Here is a 16923-nt window from a genome sequence, read left to right as displayed (position 1 = left end):
AAATTGCGTACACCGAAGGTATGTTAAAAGTAGAACTTTAAAAAAAAGTAAAATCATTAAGTAGATGAAATCGAAAAATCAAAAAAAAAAAAAATTGTGTCGTGTTGCGTCTTTCTCCATAACATTACAATTTTAACCCGATAGATTTATATGGGCAGATGTCAAAGGCTACAGTTGAAGTAACAACACAATATTTAAGTTAAGTGATGCAAAATAATTTACTGATAGAAGAAGTTAATAGAGTAGATGTAAATCTTTGGAAAACTTGTATTCAACAAGTAATTAAAATAAAAAACAAAAAAAAAACATGGGAAGCAGACAGTTTGTGTGAAAATATTATTAAAGGTACCAATTTAAATATCGATATCATTTTGGAAACGATGACAATAGTTCAACAGACGTTAGCTGATCGGGTACTGAAGAAATACATTGAGGTAACCAATATTTTTTTCTGTTTTACTTGATGAAATTTTAATATAACCGTAACGTACTTTCTTAAAATGTTTATTTTTAAGGTGAAAATATCGTTTTATTACAATATTCTAATTTTTGGGTAGCGCTAAATTTAATCAGAATCATCATACTATTATTGTTTCGATAATAAGTATCATCATACTGTTATTATGAATCAGAATACTATTATGCTGCACGGTTTTGTGAGGTAATGTTTAGTACTATTAAATAGAATATGATACTTTACAACTGTAGAAAACGGTCTGTATGATTTCTAAAGCTGTAGTAGTCCTTATAAGAAAGAGAATTAGTTATGTCATCATTCATCTATGGAAGTTGTGTTGCACAACGCTTATTTGTTAAGCATCTTTATACGTGCCTCCATCACTCTCATCGAACGGTGTGTAATTTAAAGCAACTTATTCATCTTACTGAGCAGCGCGGTAATTCTGCTTTTAACACCCCGACGGCTTAGTATCGTGTTACGGCGTACTTTAAACTACATTCACGCGCTTCATAAAAAAGAACGTAGAGCCTCTAGTACGTACAGACTCTTATTAACTCAGAACTCAGAAAGAGTAATAATTGGAAAAGGAAAGGTAGTTCGTCCCAGAAGAAATAGTCAATAAAACAAGATCGTTTTATAAAAGTGTACCTAACATATTTATAAAAAAAAGGGGGTAGAAGCTCCTGCGAGAAAATACATTCACGTAGTGATGCCTTACGTCGTCAGAAGTTGTAACACAAAATTTATCGAAGCGGAAAATGTAATATGTTTGAAAAGTACTGGCTGTTAGTCGATATTAACAAAAAACGAAATTACATAGGAGGTTGTATGCGGAAAATAAGCCACAAGTATCGATATTCTCAATTATTAGGCGGTAATCATAAGCGAATGTATAATAATAGATAATAACAAGAAAGATTTATTTACGTCTTATTTTGAACCAGAGACTCTGCTTTTGGATGATATTGAGTCGCTATATATATAATTTAAAAGAAAAATAATCTTTACAGTCCAAAAAAAAAAATATATATATAAAAAATTACATCTAATAAGAAGAATGATTTTGACTTTACAACTACCACATAATACACTACATTAAAAGTCAGTAGAGTCTTTTTAAAAATGTTGACCATACCATTACGTTTCTCGGTTGTGAATACCTCAACACATCCGACCTTTCCTCTATTTTACTCTTCCATTTAAATACAGGTCTTCCCCTCCCTCCTTTTTAATCTATGGGAATCCATTCTTACGTACGTTTGCCCGATCCAATTCATCTTTTCTGCCCACATGACCAGCCATTTTCTACTTCAGAAGATGTGCTTCTTTTGCTAAATTCCTCAATCTAAAACTTCTTATCATATTTTTATTCCTTACTCTTGTCATTTCTTCTAACACTAAGAATACTTCTAATCCACTTATGTTTTGTTACTCCTAGTCTTCTGTCTAACCCAGTTGTAAGCTCTCCAGGTGTGGCGTTCATATAAAATCATTGGATATACGCAACTAAATATATCTTCAGTGTTTAATTATCTTGAGAATTCCTCTTAACGTTTTCCACTAGAAACCAATACTTCTTTCACGCATAATTTATTCTGCTGTTCACCCCCGTAATATTACTCTGTTGAAAAGACACAGACTGACCTAAATATTATAATCATCTACATAATCAGAATTTACATTGTCCACCATTATAAAGCTTTTTATCTGAGTTTGTAATCCTTTTGTCTTATCAGGGTCTAATAATAGGCTTTTCTTCCTAGTTATTTACGCCAGTTCCTTCAAAATCTTTTAAAGATCGGCACTGACATTTGCTACCCACAAAATATCGTCAGGGAATCTCAGATTAGAAAATCAGAATCCATTTACGTTTATTCTCTAATGAAGGTGTTTCAACTTCTTGAGTATACTATTTAGGACATAGTTAAACAACAATGGTGAAAGTGGTCAATCTTTCTTCGCTCCTCTTCTTATCTTAAATTTCCTTCTCCTCTTTTCTAACTTAATAACTTCTTTAGTCTCATTTCCTCCATAATAGATAAATCAGTAGCATAATGAAATTCTTCATTCCCCCCCCCCAACCGTGCTTCGTAATTTCAGCCTCACTCTCGTCGGTTCGGTCACTGTACAGATCCTCTTAAACCCGCGTTATTTTCTCCACTAAACTTTCTCCCCATGAATCACTATTTTTTTGTTTTTATTTTTTGAATCCATAATTTCTTCATGTAAGCTAATTGTTTGTATGTGTAATAAAGATCGATAATGTTTATTTAAGAAGTAATCTAATGTGTAACACTTTATGATTTGAAAAGCAAGGTAACAAATTTAGAGTTTCTAAAAAGGTTTTATATCCACCTTAGATATAAATCATCGTTCCATTCCCACTGTAACTCCAAAAAACAACAGATGGATTTATAGCAGATTATGTGCGGTGCGCGGGGGACAAATATCAGCAAGTACCGGAAGATGTAAACAAAAGAGTTTGTGTGCATATTTCATTTACTTTTATACCATAGATACCGAGTCATTACCTGTGCTCGTACGGAAAAGAGTACATTAACGCAAGAATTACCGTAGCACAGGTTTCCGAGATTACAAAATGAATGTGTAAAAATGGAAAACCCTGCAGCAATTTTACCGTGCACACTGGAATATTCAATTATGAGTTTCATTTAGCATTCCTCGTACCGAAAAATGGCCGATCTCAACATTATGTTTTTTACGAAAATGCGACTGAAGAAAAAAAAAATTATAGAAATGTTGCAACTTGCACACAGGAGAAAAACATTTTAGAAGATAAGTAATAAAAGAGAATACATTATATGATATATAAGAAATAGGACAGTTTCTGTGTACGACTACATGTGTCATGATTGTGAAGGGAAAAAGGTTCTACAGAAATTGCTAATGTTTGTTAAAATATTTGAAAGAGAAGGCTGTACAGTATCTGTATCGAATGATTTGAAGATACAATTGTTATTCCCATAATTGTAGTAGACAGCGGAAAAATAAATGTATTGTCAGCGCTTATCTAAACTCTGTAGCTAATTTAAAATTAAAATCACTAACTCATAAATAGCTGGTAATAAATCGCAGTGTCAATGCGGATAGCCTAAAAAACGGTCGTCCCTTTAAAGTCATCGAGTTCAGACATAAACTTTATTGGTAATTTAAAACATTCAACAGAATGTACTGCTGGAAATTCTAACGTAAATACAAGTGAGAGAGGTTTAATTTTAATATTTATTTGTTTATTTCGGGTTTCAAACTTTAAAAGGAGAATATGGATGTTTTCTTTTAAAAATTCCCTTCAAAGAAAATGATTAGAAAATAAATAATAGAGATTGCTGAACCAGAAATTCCTTAAAGGCATTTCAGAACTTGGAAATTAGGAATGTTTACTAGGATACTATCTCCACACAAACAATGTTATTTGATTTAATTGGATGGTTGACAGAGTTTACTTTAAAAAATTATATTTACACACACACACACACACACATACACTCTAGCAGACCCGTCGCGCGGTTTCGCCCGAATGGTTAACTTGGTTTCCCGTCACGGTCAGGGCTTGCTTCACTTGCCCATCTCGTATAGCCAGGGGGCTCTGCCTCCGGACCCCTCTGTGTTTATTAAACTCACGCTTATGATAATAATAAATAAAAATTATAGCCTGTTTAATTTATAAAAAATAAATAAATATTTAAAAAAATAAAAAGTATTGTAATTTCTTCTGAGAAACAGTTTGGTCAGTACAGGACCCGCAACTTTCGCCGGCCTCCGTGGCGCCAGTGGTAGCGTCTCGACCTTTCATCCGGAGGTCCCGGGTTCGAATCCCGGTCAGGCATGGAATTTTCATACACGCTACAAATCATTCATCTCATCCTCTGAAGCAACACCTAACGGTGCTCCCGGAGGTTAAAAAAAAAGACCCGAAACTTTTAATGATCTACAGTGTAGGTTACAAAACAGTCGGCCTCCATCTTAAAAATATGAGTTGTAACTGGTTACCCGTACTTCGCACGGGTAAAAATGTATTTTGCCCGGTTCTTAGCGATACCCTAGGAGGTGACCTACGAGTACTTCGTTTCTCATTTTTTTTAATTACTTTTATTTTATGTATTTTAGTCAGTAATAACAGGCAGATGCAGCCAATCCCGTCGCACAGTAACAGTGGCAACAGTGGCGCCACTGTAATAAAAATATTTATTTATTTTTTATAAATTGAACAGGCTTTAATTTTTATTTATTATTATCATAAGCATGAGCTTAATGAACACAGAGGGGTCCGGAGGCAGAACCCCCTGGCAAGACGGGAAGGGCAAGTGAAGCAAGCCCTGACCGCGACGGGAAACCGAGTTAACCATGCAGCACGGGCGAAACTGCGCGTCAGGTCTGCTAGTGTGTGTGTGTATATATATATATATATATATATATATATATATATATATATAATTTTTTTAAAGTAAACTCTGTCAACCATCCAATTAACAGTGGCTGTGTTGGTTGAGCCGCCGTGCCATTCACGTTGCACTCTTTAAAAAATCGAAATTCAAAAAAATCCGAAAATGGTTTTTAGATATTTATCTGAAGAATATTTGTAAGCCCAAATCTATTGAATATCTCGTTTAGTATAGTCGGAAATAGGGAAGATTTGTTATAATTTTCTTTACTTTCTTTACCCCTTTCAAGGCCGAATTTCGAAAAATCTAGACATTTGCTTTTAGATATTTACATGAAAATTACACACACCAAAAATCAAATTGATCTCTTCATTTTTTTTACCAAGAAATTAAAAAAAAGTAGTAAATTTCATTTTTACTCCATTTTAACCCTTAGAACTCGGAACTTCAAAAAATCCGTTCTTAGTGTGCACTTAAACCGTAGGAAGAACATTGTATACAAATTTTCATCAATTTCTTTTCAGTAGTTTTTCCGGGGCGTTGATAAATCAGTCAGGACAAGTTAGTTTGTAGGTACAGTTACACACACACATACACACACACACACACACACACACACACACACACACACACACACACACATATATATATATATATATATATATATATATATATATATATATATATATATATAAAATAAGGAAACTCGTACAGCCACTAGATCTAGATTCAGTTTCCTCTTATTTCAATAAATATTTTTGTCGTCGGTTGCATTAGAGGCACAAATCATAAAACGTTAGTATTGAAAAAAACAATAAAGAAATTCAGTACTTTGGGAGAGATTTCTAGTTCATCCCAGAGGGTTTTGTTGAGATTAGATCTAAATTTAAAAACACTGAAAAAATATTGAAATATGTTGACCGTCTGTCACCGATATAAAAGCGACTGTTATTTTATTTATAGAAAAAATGAAAATAATGCAGCAAATGGAAATATTAAATTTGTAAATATATATAATATTTCTTGCATTATTTTCTTACTTTTTTTTGTACGCATAATTTTATTACTTTTATTACATATTTCAGGAACATTTTCCTTTTTTGCATTAATGGTTTCTTGTGATTGCTCGCTTCATCGTTAGATACTTCAGCTTATCGCATTAATTTCGTTTACATTGAAACTTCTAACACCAAACATACATTTAAATAATTCTTTAACTGCTGTTTACCGATCGTAATTTTTTTCCAGATTATATGAAGGTTTTATACTGGCACATAGTATCCTGTACACCGCTCTATTAAATTATTATTATTGCCGATTTCCGTGGCAGAGTGGTAGCGTCTAGACCTTTCATCCGGGGCTACCGGATTCGAATCCCCCAGCCAGGCATGGCATTTTTCATACGCTATAAAATTCCATTACCACATTCCCACGTACAAGCTTCTCTGTAACCTTCTGTGATAAAAATTAATTCATGTAGCAAAAGAAATTAATGTTTTATATTATTTTTCATAGCTTGCTTATTTGTTTTTGCTCGTTTATAAACTGTAAATGTATAGGCCTTCACATATATTCTTTTTATTTCTGGTATAAAAATACGAGTAAGTAATTGAAATGTGTGTTAATCATTTGAATTCTTGTTTTGAATTCATGTGTGTGTTTTCTAAACAATCAGTAGCCGTGATTTGTATATATTTCTGTTATTCATGCGTTGCTATTATTGGTTTTTATTTGTTTATTCTGTGCATTATTTTGAGCACGTTAAGTAGTGCTCTTTATGTATCACGTTTGTAAGGGTTGGAGTTGATTTAATGTTTTTTTAATTTTATTGATTTCTAAAATGATTTTAATAGATTGTATCATTAAATTTTTTCTCTAAATTTGCGATTTCACTCATGTTAAAATGTTTTATACAAGGTATTCATTCCATTTATGAAAGTTATGTTTGGTTTTTCTTCCCTTTCGTTATTTAAAATGTTTTTGTCATTGAATTTAAAAAAAATTATAATCGAGTTTTTTGCCAGTTTGTTGTATTATTTCCTTTTATTTGAAAAAAATAAGGTTTTAAATAAAACTAACAATTAACTGCTTGAAGAATTTTTACGTAATTTTTCTGTAAAGTATTAAAATTAAAGTATTTTTACATATTTTTTTAACCGTAATTTTTATACTGTTTGAATCGTTTGGTACTATCCACAACTGTTTTTGTAAAAAATCCATTTAAATTGAGCTGTCCTTATTTAATTTGTTTCTTCTTATGACTTTATTTCCGATAATTTGCTATTCAGCGGATTTTACTATTTAGCTGCCGGTATTATCGTTCAGAATAAAATTTTTTCCTCTGTAAAGTAGTTTTGGTTTAATTGCCATTTATTTAATCTGTTTCACGAATAAAGTCTTTAAATCTTTGTTAGTTTTAATTTTTTATTTATAATACAGTAGTTTGTTTAAAGGAAGGTTTGTGTAAAACGTTATTGTTTTTTCCTGTTAATTTTAATTTCATTATTTCGATGAATATTTTGCTAATTTTTACTAATAAAAAAATTAATTATATTTTTAATTTAGCATTGTACTTATCGGGTTTGAAATTTTGTAAGCCGCTGGTTTTTTGAAATCGATAATAGATCTAACCGGTTTATTTACTTATTTATTTTGCTGTATTTTAATAACAGGAATTGAAGGTCAGAGGAGTTTATCGGCATTTAAAATATTGACGTTTATAATTCCTATTGATATTATTATTTTTTTTTAATAAATGGCTTGTTTATGAAATTTTCCAATCAGATAAGCAGCTATCGAAAGTTTATTGTGAATGAAATTATTTTGCTCTTTAATTCATCTTTGGCATTGTTATTATTATTTCACTTTTATCTGCTTTCAAATTGTAGTCTGCTCGTTCTATAAAGATACTGTTCTTTATTCATACTTTTTATTTTATTGAAATTAATATTTTTACATTTTATATTAAATTTAAAATTTCATTTCAGGCTACATCTTGTTTTTTCCTATGTTAATTAATAACGTTATGTGATATTTTCATCGGTTTTAGTTAATTTACTCTTCTATTTCTCGAAGAAATTGAATAATTTTTTTTCTTTAAACGTTTGCTGTTTTAAGTAGTTGTGCTCTTTTTATTTTTTTAAAATAAATTTTATGTTAATTAAAACTATACAGTAAGACAACGTAATATATATTTTCATAAGTAACTTTCCAGACGACTATCAGATGTTTACAATTTGTTAACTGTAGATGTAAATCATACAACAGTTTTAATATGTGTATATGCTTAGTTTATGTCATTGTTATTACACGACTTCCCAAAAAGTGTGATTGTATTTAGGGTCTACGTATGTATGTATATTTCACCGTAACAGCTCAACGGGTAAACCAATTGTCACCCATTCGCTTCTAATTATCCTGTATTAAAAGCAATTTTTTTTTTGGGGGGGGGCAGTCGTGTTTTTTAATTTTTAATATTTATCTCCTGTGAATCTACGCATTCAGATTATAAATGTTATATTTTATACTATTTGCTGGATGTTGTAAATACTTTTAGAATCTGCTGCTCGTAAGCGCTTATTAATATTTTATTCATAAATGGGGTTTCGGGGAAACGAATATAAGTGATTAAAACAGCATTTTAATATTTCGCTTACTTTTATCGCCTTGAGAAAATGTTAACCGCGTTCCTTTCTTTTTTCCAATAAGTTTTTGATTTTCACCGTACGGATACCTCTTATTTTTATATGAAATGTTTTTAGTGTTTTGTGGCGCGGTTTGTTTTTTCATATTATGTTTAGATTTTTTTTATTATTACATAATTATATAAATTACATTCTGAGCTCTTACATTTATTATTATTATTATTACATACTGAAACCTCCTATAATATGCAAATATGTTAAATGCATAAAATTTAAACAAGTATTTTTGTAACATCAACAAACCGATACGACAGAATACATTATGCAGTATCACTTGTTATTAGGATTGTACGATACCGTGGATCGGAGGGGATTTGTCGAGTTGGACTACTACCTCGCCCAGTTCCTGTCGAGACACGGTGAAGTTGTATTGTTCCTTTATAGGTTTCACAGAAAGGAGTCCCCGCAGCGTCAGTACTGTGGTGCGGAAGAAACTCCATAACATACGTTTTATCAGTGTAACAGATGGACTCAAGTAAGGCGACGCTTTAACCTGGAGGGTTTGACCCCCGGACAACAGCATCGAGTACATGCTGAAAGGTCTCCGTGATTGGGAACTGAGTAATGCTTAATTGCTGAGCAATTAATTAATTACCCGGGGCTGAGTAATGCTTAATTGCGGGCCGGTCCCTGTAGGGGAGTGGGTGAGGTGGTTAGGTTTAATCGGTAGGACGCAGGCATACGTACGCCATAAATAACAACTTGCGGAACCTGTTGCGAGCCCGACACTGTCCCCTAGGGGGCGTACGTAAATGGTATTCCGCCACCTCACCTAAAAAAAAATGAAAGTCAGATAGCAAAGAAGCAGATGGAAAGACGGCGTCGTAAAAACAACAGTTCTGAAGTGGATGGAAAGAGCAAAGGACCGTGACAAGTGGCGAAACCTGGGGAAGGAGCCCAAAAATGAGTTCAAGTGATTTATAACAGTTAAAAATATTTGACAATTAGAGGACAGTAATGTCCTCCAAATACAGGGTAGATAGAGCTTTGTAAGCTGGAGAAGAAGCAGTCTGTGTAGAAGAATGAAACTCTTAGAAGAAAATCCACTGGTCCACCATTTTGGGCGGGGGGGGGGGGGGTTTGGATCTGGTGTTAGCAACTCCACCCTGGAAAACGAAAACTGCTACGAAACCTAACGATGAGCCTCGGATCAGGATTGGAATTACGGATAACAGAAACGGACATTTCAGAAACAAATAAGATCGGGATCTGACAGCGATGTTAGTGAGAGGATTGAGAGTGGCGGAGAGAGATTGGGAAGATTGGAGGCGAATCGTGAAGAAGGCCAAAGCCCACGCCGGGATATAGCGCCAGGATACATACATAAAGGACATTAATGTAATTAATTATAAACTAGATAATAAAAAGTTAAATATTTTAGATTTTAAAATTTATTATTTCCTATAAGTACTCTTATGTAGAGCTGATGATTAGGAATATCTTGGAAAGTGTACTTGTATTGATAGTTGTAATCTGCTAATTAAACAATTACTATTCGTGGAGCGCAGCACTGTTGTAGTGTTTGGCTATAGACAGAGATGGAGACATAACACAACAGTATAGTCTGGGTTTAGTACTACTGCACAAAGTGATATGCTTGTAATTCCGTTCTAAACTGTAATAACACAATTAAAAATATTATTTTACATTACTGTATTCATAAACACGTTCGAGCTTGCCAGTCAGCTGCCAGAGCCGCTAGAGTGAGGTTGTGTTTATCGTGTCTGTCGCGCAACATGGATTTTGAACAACGCATTAACATTATGTTTTGTTTTAAGTTGCAAAAGAGTGCAAAAGAAGCTCACGAAATGTTAGAATCGGTGTACGGCGATAATGTGATAACTTTGAATTTTGTGTACAAGTGGTATGACCGATTTAAAAACTGAAATGAGTCTGTTGAAGACGAGCCGCGTGCGGGACGTCCAGTAACCTCAAAAACAGTTGAAAATAAGCAAAAAGTGGAAACAGTGGTTCAGAGTTCGTTCCAAGGGGAACAACTGTAAACTCTGAATTTTATAAGGGTGTACTGCAACGTTTGAGAAACGACGTACGAAGAAAGCGACCAGAAAAATGGACCAATGGCTTCCTTCTTCACCACGATAACGCGCCGTGTCACACCTCGCCTCTCATTTTTGGCCGAAAAAAGTGTTCTTGTCTATCCACATCCGCCTTACTCAGTGGATTTAGCACCATGCGACTTTTGGCTCTTCCCAAAAATTAATACTGTGCTTAAAGGAAAACACTTTGGCACCATTGCAGACATTGAGAGGGCCACGGCCGAGCAGCTAAAAGCCCTTCCGAAAGACGCCTTCCAGAAATGCCTCCAGTCATGGAGTCAATGTTGGGATAAGTGCATTGCTTGCCAAGGACAGTACTTTGAAGGAGATTAAATCGAATTCTATGTAACCTTATTACTTTTTTTAATAAAAAATTATTCACCGTATTTTTTGATCACACCTCGTACATAGGCTTACGGAATCGCAACAAGTGGATATAGTTGCGGTATAACAAAAATAATATTTACAAAAAATAATATTAACAAAAATAATAATAACAAAATAATATTTTTATATTAATTTACTAAATAATTAAACGATCAGTTTGATCTACAGTTTCCGTAGCACTATCTTCTGTGTTACGCCAACAACCCTCGATTTTTGAGCTTGACTAAGTTTCACTTCACCGGAATTAATTTCCAATTCGTCTTCACTACCTGATGTTTCATCATCGTCCATCCCCATGTTTGTTGTAATTATGCTTTCAATGACATTTTCTATTAACGCCTGTTACAGTAAGAGTCCATTACCTCCTGAACCTTTGACACTGATCTTTTCCAGTCTTCTACAGTAATTGACGAAATTGCATCTAATGTAACGGCTCTCAATTCTGTTAATGACATGTGGGACATTTTGCGGTCTCGAATTTTTTTAACTAGATTCCAAATAAATTCAATTGGGTTAAATTCTGGTTGGTAAGGTGACACTCTAAGCACTGGAATTCCTTCGTTATTTAGTATTTCGTCTCATTGATTTTCAATTTTTTTCGCCCACCGTCCACATTGAGAATCAAACATTTTCTAGCGCCTCCCAAAATTTTTAAATTTACTATCTGTTAAAAATAATAATTGCAATTTCTGTTTTTAAGATGCGCCCTTAAAAACAGCAATTGCAATTATTGTGTTTAAATGTGGCATATCTTGGGTTAAGCAGAGTGCGGGTGATACATGTTGCAGTCTCAAAATTTCAAGATTTCAGTACTTCGGCACAAAATGAACAAAAGCAAAAAAAACTTTAAGCTACAGTAAAGACCTCACAATTTGTCATTAAAGCTAGATCGAAACCCATTAATTTCTATATTTATTTGTATCAATCAATACGTTGCTTATATCGGGAAATATGCAGAATTAAATACAGAAGTGGCCTTTTCTCTTTAAAGTGGAATATTTCGGTTCAGAAAAATCTTAGAGATATAAAAAAGAGAAACTAAAGGTCTTAAGCTTTTAAACGATTTTAATGGAGAACTGAAAAAAATTCGTTTCCCCATGCGCTCGAAGAAAAACTTACAGATTTTTAAAATTTTCTTCTCGCTGATTTTTTTTTATTTGATGACATTTGAAATCTGAAGTATACTGTCAAAAAGTAGAGTATTCAAGCTTCAATATTTTTTTTATTCATCTCTCTAAGCCTCTTGGTTGCAAAGTTAAAGTGGTTTGAATACAATAATTTTTATCATAAAATATAGGTGTCCCTTTAATCTTTTGTACTAGTGAGGTAGGTATTTAATTTTAGTTTGAAATATCAAGAAAACATAATATTTTCCTTTTTTTAAATCAGCAATCGCCTTCCTAGACCGCCTGAACGCCCCCAATTTTCTGTGGGCCTTATACCGACCCCTGAAGGCTTCCAGCGCCCATAAGGGGACGTTATCGCCCACTTTGAGAACAAATGGTCTAATTCATATTGTGGTTCTGGGCGGTGTATTTTGGCGATTTCTAACGTTCTTTTTTTTGTTAGATCTGGGCCATTAATTTTATTTTTTTGAAGCCATTCTTGAATATCTTTTTTCAGTGAATTGGATGACGAAGGTTTATTTCTTTGTTTACTACAATTTTTCGGTAGTCCTGAGATAACTTGCTTTTCAATACATTTCAAAAACTTTTCATGTTCATCTCATTATGATAGTCTTCTCTTTTATTCTTGGAATCGTACATTAGAAACGACTACTTTTAAGTAATAACTATTGCAATTTCCAATGCAAAGAACAGAGAATATTTGTTAGTAATAACACGCCTACAAATTACGTAATGCTTATAACTTTTTCTTTTTCTGTTTAGCCTCCGGTAACTACCTTTCAGATAATACTTCAGAGGATGAATGAGGATGATGTGTATGAGTGTAAATGAAGTGTAGCCTGGTACAGTCTCAGGTGGACCATTTCTGAGATGTGAGGTTAATTGAAACCCAACCACCAAAGAACATCTACGATCTAGTATTCAAATCCGTGTAAAAATATCTGTCTTTACTAGGACTTGAACGCTAGAACTCTGACTTCCAAATCAGCTGATTTGGGAAGACGCGTTCACTACTAGACCAACCCGGTGGGTTAATGCTTATAACTACACATCTATTGTAAACTTTTAACCCGTAATTGTATGACTCCGCGTCTCTGTTCGTCATAATATCATTACTTAAATCAAAACAATTGATGCAAGACATTTATATACTTTATTTACTAGTAATAATTTTTTTGGTGTACGATATATTTTTATCGTGCTTGTTTTAAAAGCACTTTGACTAAGAGAACAAATTGCTCTTATTACAAAATAACAGGGCAAAAGATAAAATTCATTATTTATTTTTGAAGTTCAAAAATAATTGCCGTAATTAAGCAGAAGAAAAACTTATGTTTTATTATTAAACATTGAAATTAAAATGACATTAATTCATTAATATGAAATTAATAATTATACTTAATTATATATACTTAATTATAGTGTATGTAATATCTGAAGGCGGGTCCGCAGTAAGCTACGGCATGCCCTCCATCGCTCTCGTTGACTTCTCACCCCAGCAGCCAAAGTAATGTATCCCAAGTCACATCAATCAATTTGCAATGCCCTGCACCGTAGAAAGTACTAGAAGCTTTTGTTTCTGAATTTTACGCGTGTTTAGTCTTACCTCCGGAGATTAATTTCCATGGTAAGGTAACATTTCTTAAAGCACATTGAAAATCTCCCGATATTTTCCAGAAAATATTCCACATTTATTTTATTTTTGAATATTACATTTATCATGGAATACCATATTTCAGCATTATTTATATCGAAGGCTTTTCAGTCAGAAATTTATACGTTTTATAATAATCAGGTTTCAGTGGGCCGAGCAGAAAAATAGTTAATAAAAGTCGATAATTTCCCAAATGAAAGAAGAAAATTAGGTGACCTCTCAAAAACGAGTATATTTTTCTTTTTTTGATGTTGTTTAGGGCGATAATGTGTTTATTTGCGTAAAAGTTTGTAAGAGGATCTCGAGTCTGTCCCGGTTTCTATCGTTTGATCATCTGTACCTTTCCAGGAAAAATAATGACAAGAGGCAAATATGAAGTCGCGGATATAAAACCGTTTTTAAATAAAAATTCTATTATCTTTAGAATCACTAATCCGACTGGCAAAAAACTCGAGTGGGACCTGTTTCAGTCGGAGAATAGATATTTTAGCTGGATGTGGTGTCTGCAGTGCGTGCAGACACCACTTATTATTTATTTCGGTGCCTCGTTGTTTATTGTAGGAGTCTGGTAAACCGTTGAGCTCAAATATATACGAGGCGCTTATACATTGTGTGAGTGTGGCGGTAACGACGTATATGTTAAGGGATGACGAGCAGGTAACTACAGTAATCCGATACTGTTTATTATGAATTGAATCCTTGCAGCGTACAACTGAACATTGTTTTACGTTGACAGGAAAAAGAATCGGTATAATTAAATATTTATTTCCTCATTAATCAGTCAAAACTCTGCAAATTCGTGCAATTTTTTTTATATTTATATTTTTTTAAATTATTTACATTTAAATTATTTATTTGTTCGAAAAGGAATTCTTTTTGGTGAGTTTTTCCTGAAATTTTTTAATTTCGTAAATATTTCGTACGAATATATATCAAGTTAAATCTAATTCGTTGAAAATTTGTCCACAATTTAAAATTATTCAACTCAGTCAATTTTTAAATAATAAATCTATTTTTATTTGAATCCGATGTGTGAAATTTTTCTTAAAAGAATTGCTGCTACTTATATTATAACCTTAGAAGTATTACATTATAATTAATGTTTAAGAAAAAGCTTTTTGATATTACTGACTGAGTATCTCTGTATTACTGACAGATATTGCAGAAAAATAATTATCTTTTCTTTATTTACACGATATTAGATTTGATCGTTCATATAATCGTATTGATAAACCTTAATGGTAAATTATTTGGAACTGTAAATAATTTACTGATACCGAGTTGTTTTTTTAATAAAAATATGATGTGTTTACTGCAGCGGGTCAGTGATGATGATACCCCTTTAATTCAACCGGTGAGTTTTTTAATGGAATCGTAAACAATCGCGTTAAGGAATGTTACGTCAAGCGGGTTTTATCCGTTACATTACTATTAAATACCTTAATAGTAATGTAAATTCGATAATTTTACTTTTACGTTAGTAAATAATCCGTTGTTCTTTGATTTTTATAGAAAATCAGAATCAGACTTTTTTCTTACTTTAAATTCCATTATTTTTATTATACCTTATATTATTCATTTAATGTTTTAGTGATAGTTACAGAGCGTTATCACTGCGAGTAAATTGTTTCTTTTATAAAGAACGATAAGTTAAGTTATCGTCGTGTTTAAATTGACCCACTATACGACTCTGTAAAGCGTACGATAAAATGGTGTTGGAGGACAACGTAAAAAAATTCAGATCCAATTTTAAAGGAAAAATTTTTTGATTTCTTTGTTCGGTTGTTGATTTATACGGCGTTCCTATTCAGCATTAGAGGTGACAGGCAGATGGAACTTGTAATCAACGGTTATGATTAAACGCGCGCGTGATTGTGCGCATGTTGTTCATGTGAAGGTGGAGTGAAGGCTTAGCTGTAATGGATGTAAACGATGAAAATTTCGTCTGTTTAGGTACGTCTTTCTAAATAAACTCTTAGAATAGAAGATAGGTTATCGACCTCGCTGTTAGCGAGGCCTTGAAACATAAGTAATAACAGATAAAATACTGTTAATGAAAATTACTTCGATACACTATACACTATATTAGAATCTTGACATCATTATCGTAAAGATTTATTTAAACCGTATTTTTCAGATACGATGTAACTAAAAACATTTAAAAAATAAAATAAAAAATAAAACCGATTTCCTGTAAGTTGTATTAGATATAACAGTTGTACTTAAATGTCTACGAGATCTTCACTAGCGTAGGCTAGTTGATTCCAAAACTATGCAGCCGTGGGTACGAACAGAAATTTCGGAATAATCTTTTACTGCTCCCTTTTGTTTTTTCTGTATAAATATTTATAATGTGACTTAGCTCGACGAAGCCGAGTCGTTTTCCGTATCGGAAGATCCACTGTCACCTTTTTCTTCCACACGAATTTTCCTCGTCGGAACCGTCTAAAACAAAAAGGAAAAAGTAATAAGCCTTCCAGAATGCTTTTCCGTATCCTTCTAATCCGATCGATCGTTAGCTTTTCATAAGTTAAGGAGCTTTCTTCAATTCGTTGATTTAATTCGAATTCTCTTTCTTTCTGAGATGGCAGACAGTAGTAAGTCCACATATGTATTTTGTTTCTAATCAAAAAAGGCTTATTTTGACGGCCTTACCAATTTGTAATATAACAGAAGGGTTTACTTTTTATACATTATTAATTTCAGCTGATAAATAGTTTGTCCGAGTAATCCGCGACTTTTATTTACGAAAAAATTGTTGTTTTCGTAGGAAAATCGTTTCGTAAGTGTAACTTCGACCTGTACATGTCTTTAAAACTAACCAGGAAGTATTTTAATATTTGAGTTTTTCTAAAGTCGGCAAAGCATTTTATGCGATCATGTAGTTGTTTTCGATGTTCAGTGCAATTACGAGTTCTTTATTTAATTTTGGTTATTTTTCGACATTGGATCACACTAAAACAAACTTATCACTAACGATATTTTATTTTCGCCATTAAAAATTATTTTCGGTTACAAAAAAATACATGCTTTATTTACTCATTTCTAGTGTTACAACCAACTTGATAATGCGCGGCATATTTTGACAGGTCCGATCGTCATTTGGGTATGGAAAATATTTCGGATCAGAA

General features: G+C 32.9%; 1 protein-coding gene across 1 annotated transcript in view; it reads left to right on the top strand.

Moving 5' to 3' along the window:
* Positions 1-16923, top strand: part of LRP1 (LDL receptor protein 1) — a 473582-nt gene that overhangs the window by 78627 nt on the left and 378032 nt on the right. The window lies entirely within an intron of this gene.

The sequence above is a fragment of the Lycorma delicatula genome, chromosome 1 (genome assembly GCF_047948215.1).
Source record: "Lycorma delicatula isolate Av1 chromosome 1, ASM4794821v1, whole genome shotgun sequence".
Lineage (NCBI taxonomy): Eukaryota > Metazoa > Arthropoda > Insecta > Hemiptera > Fulgoridae > Lycorma > Lycorma delicatula.
The sequence above is the reverse complement of the archived record's forward strand: the minus strand, read 5'-3'. Positions and strand labels throughout refer to the sequence as shown.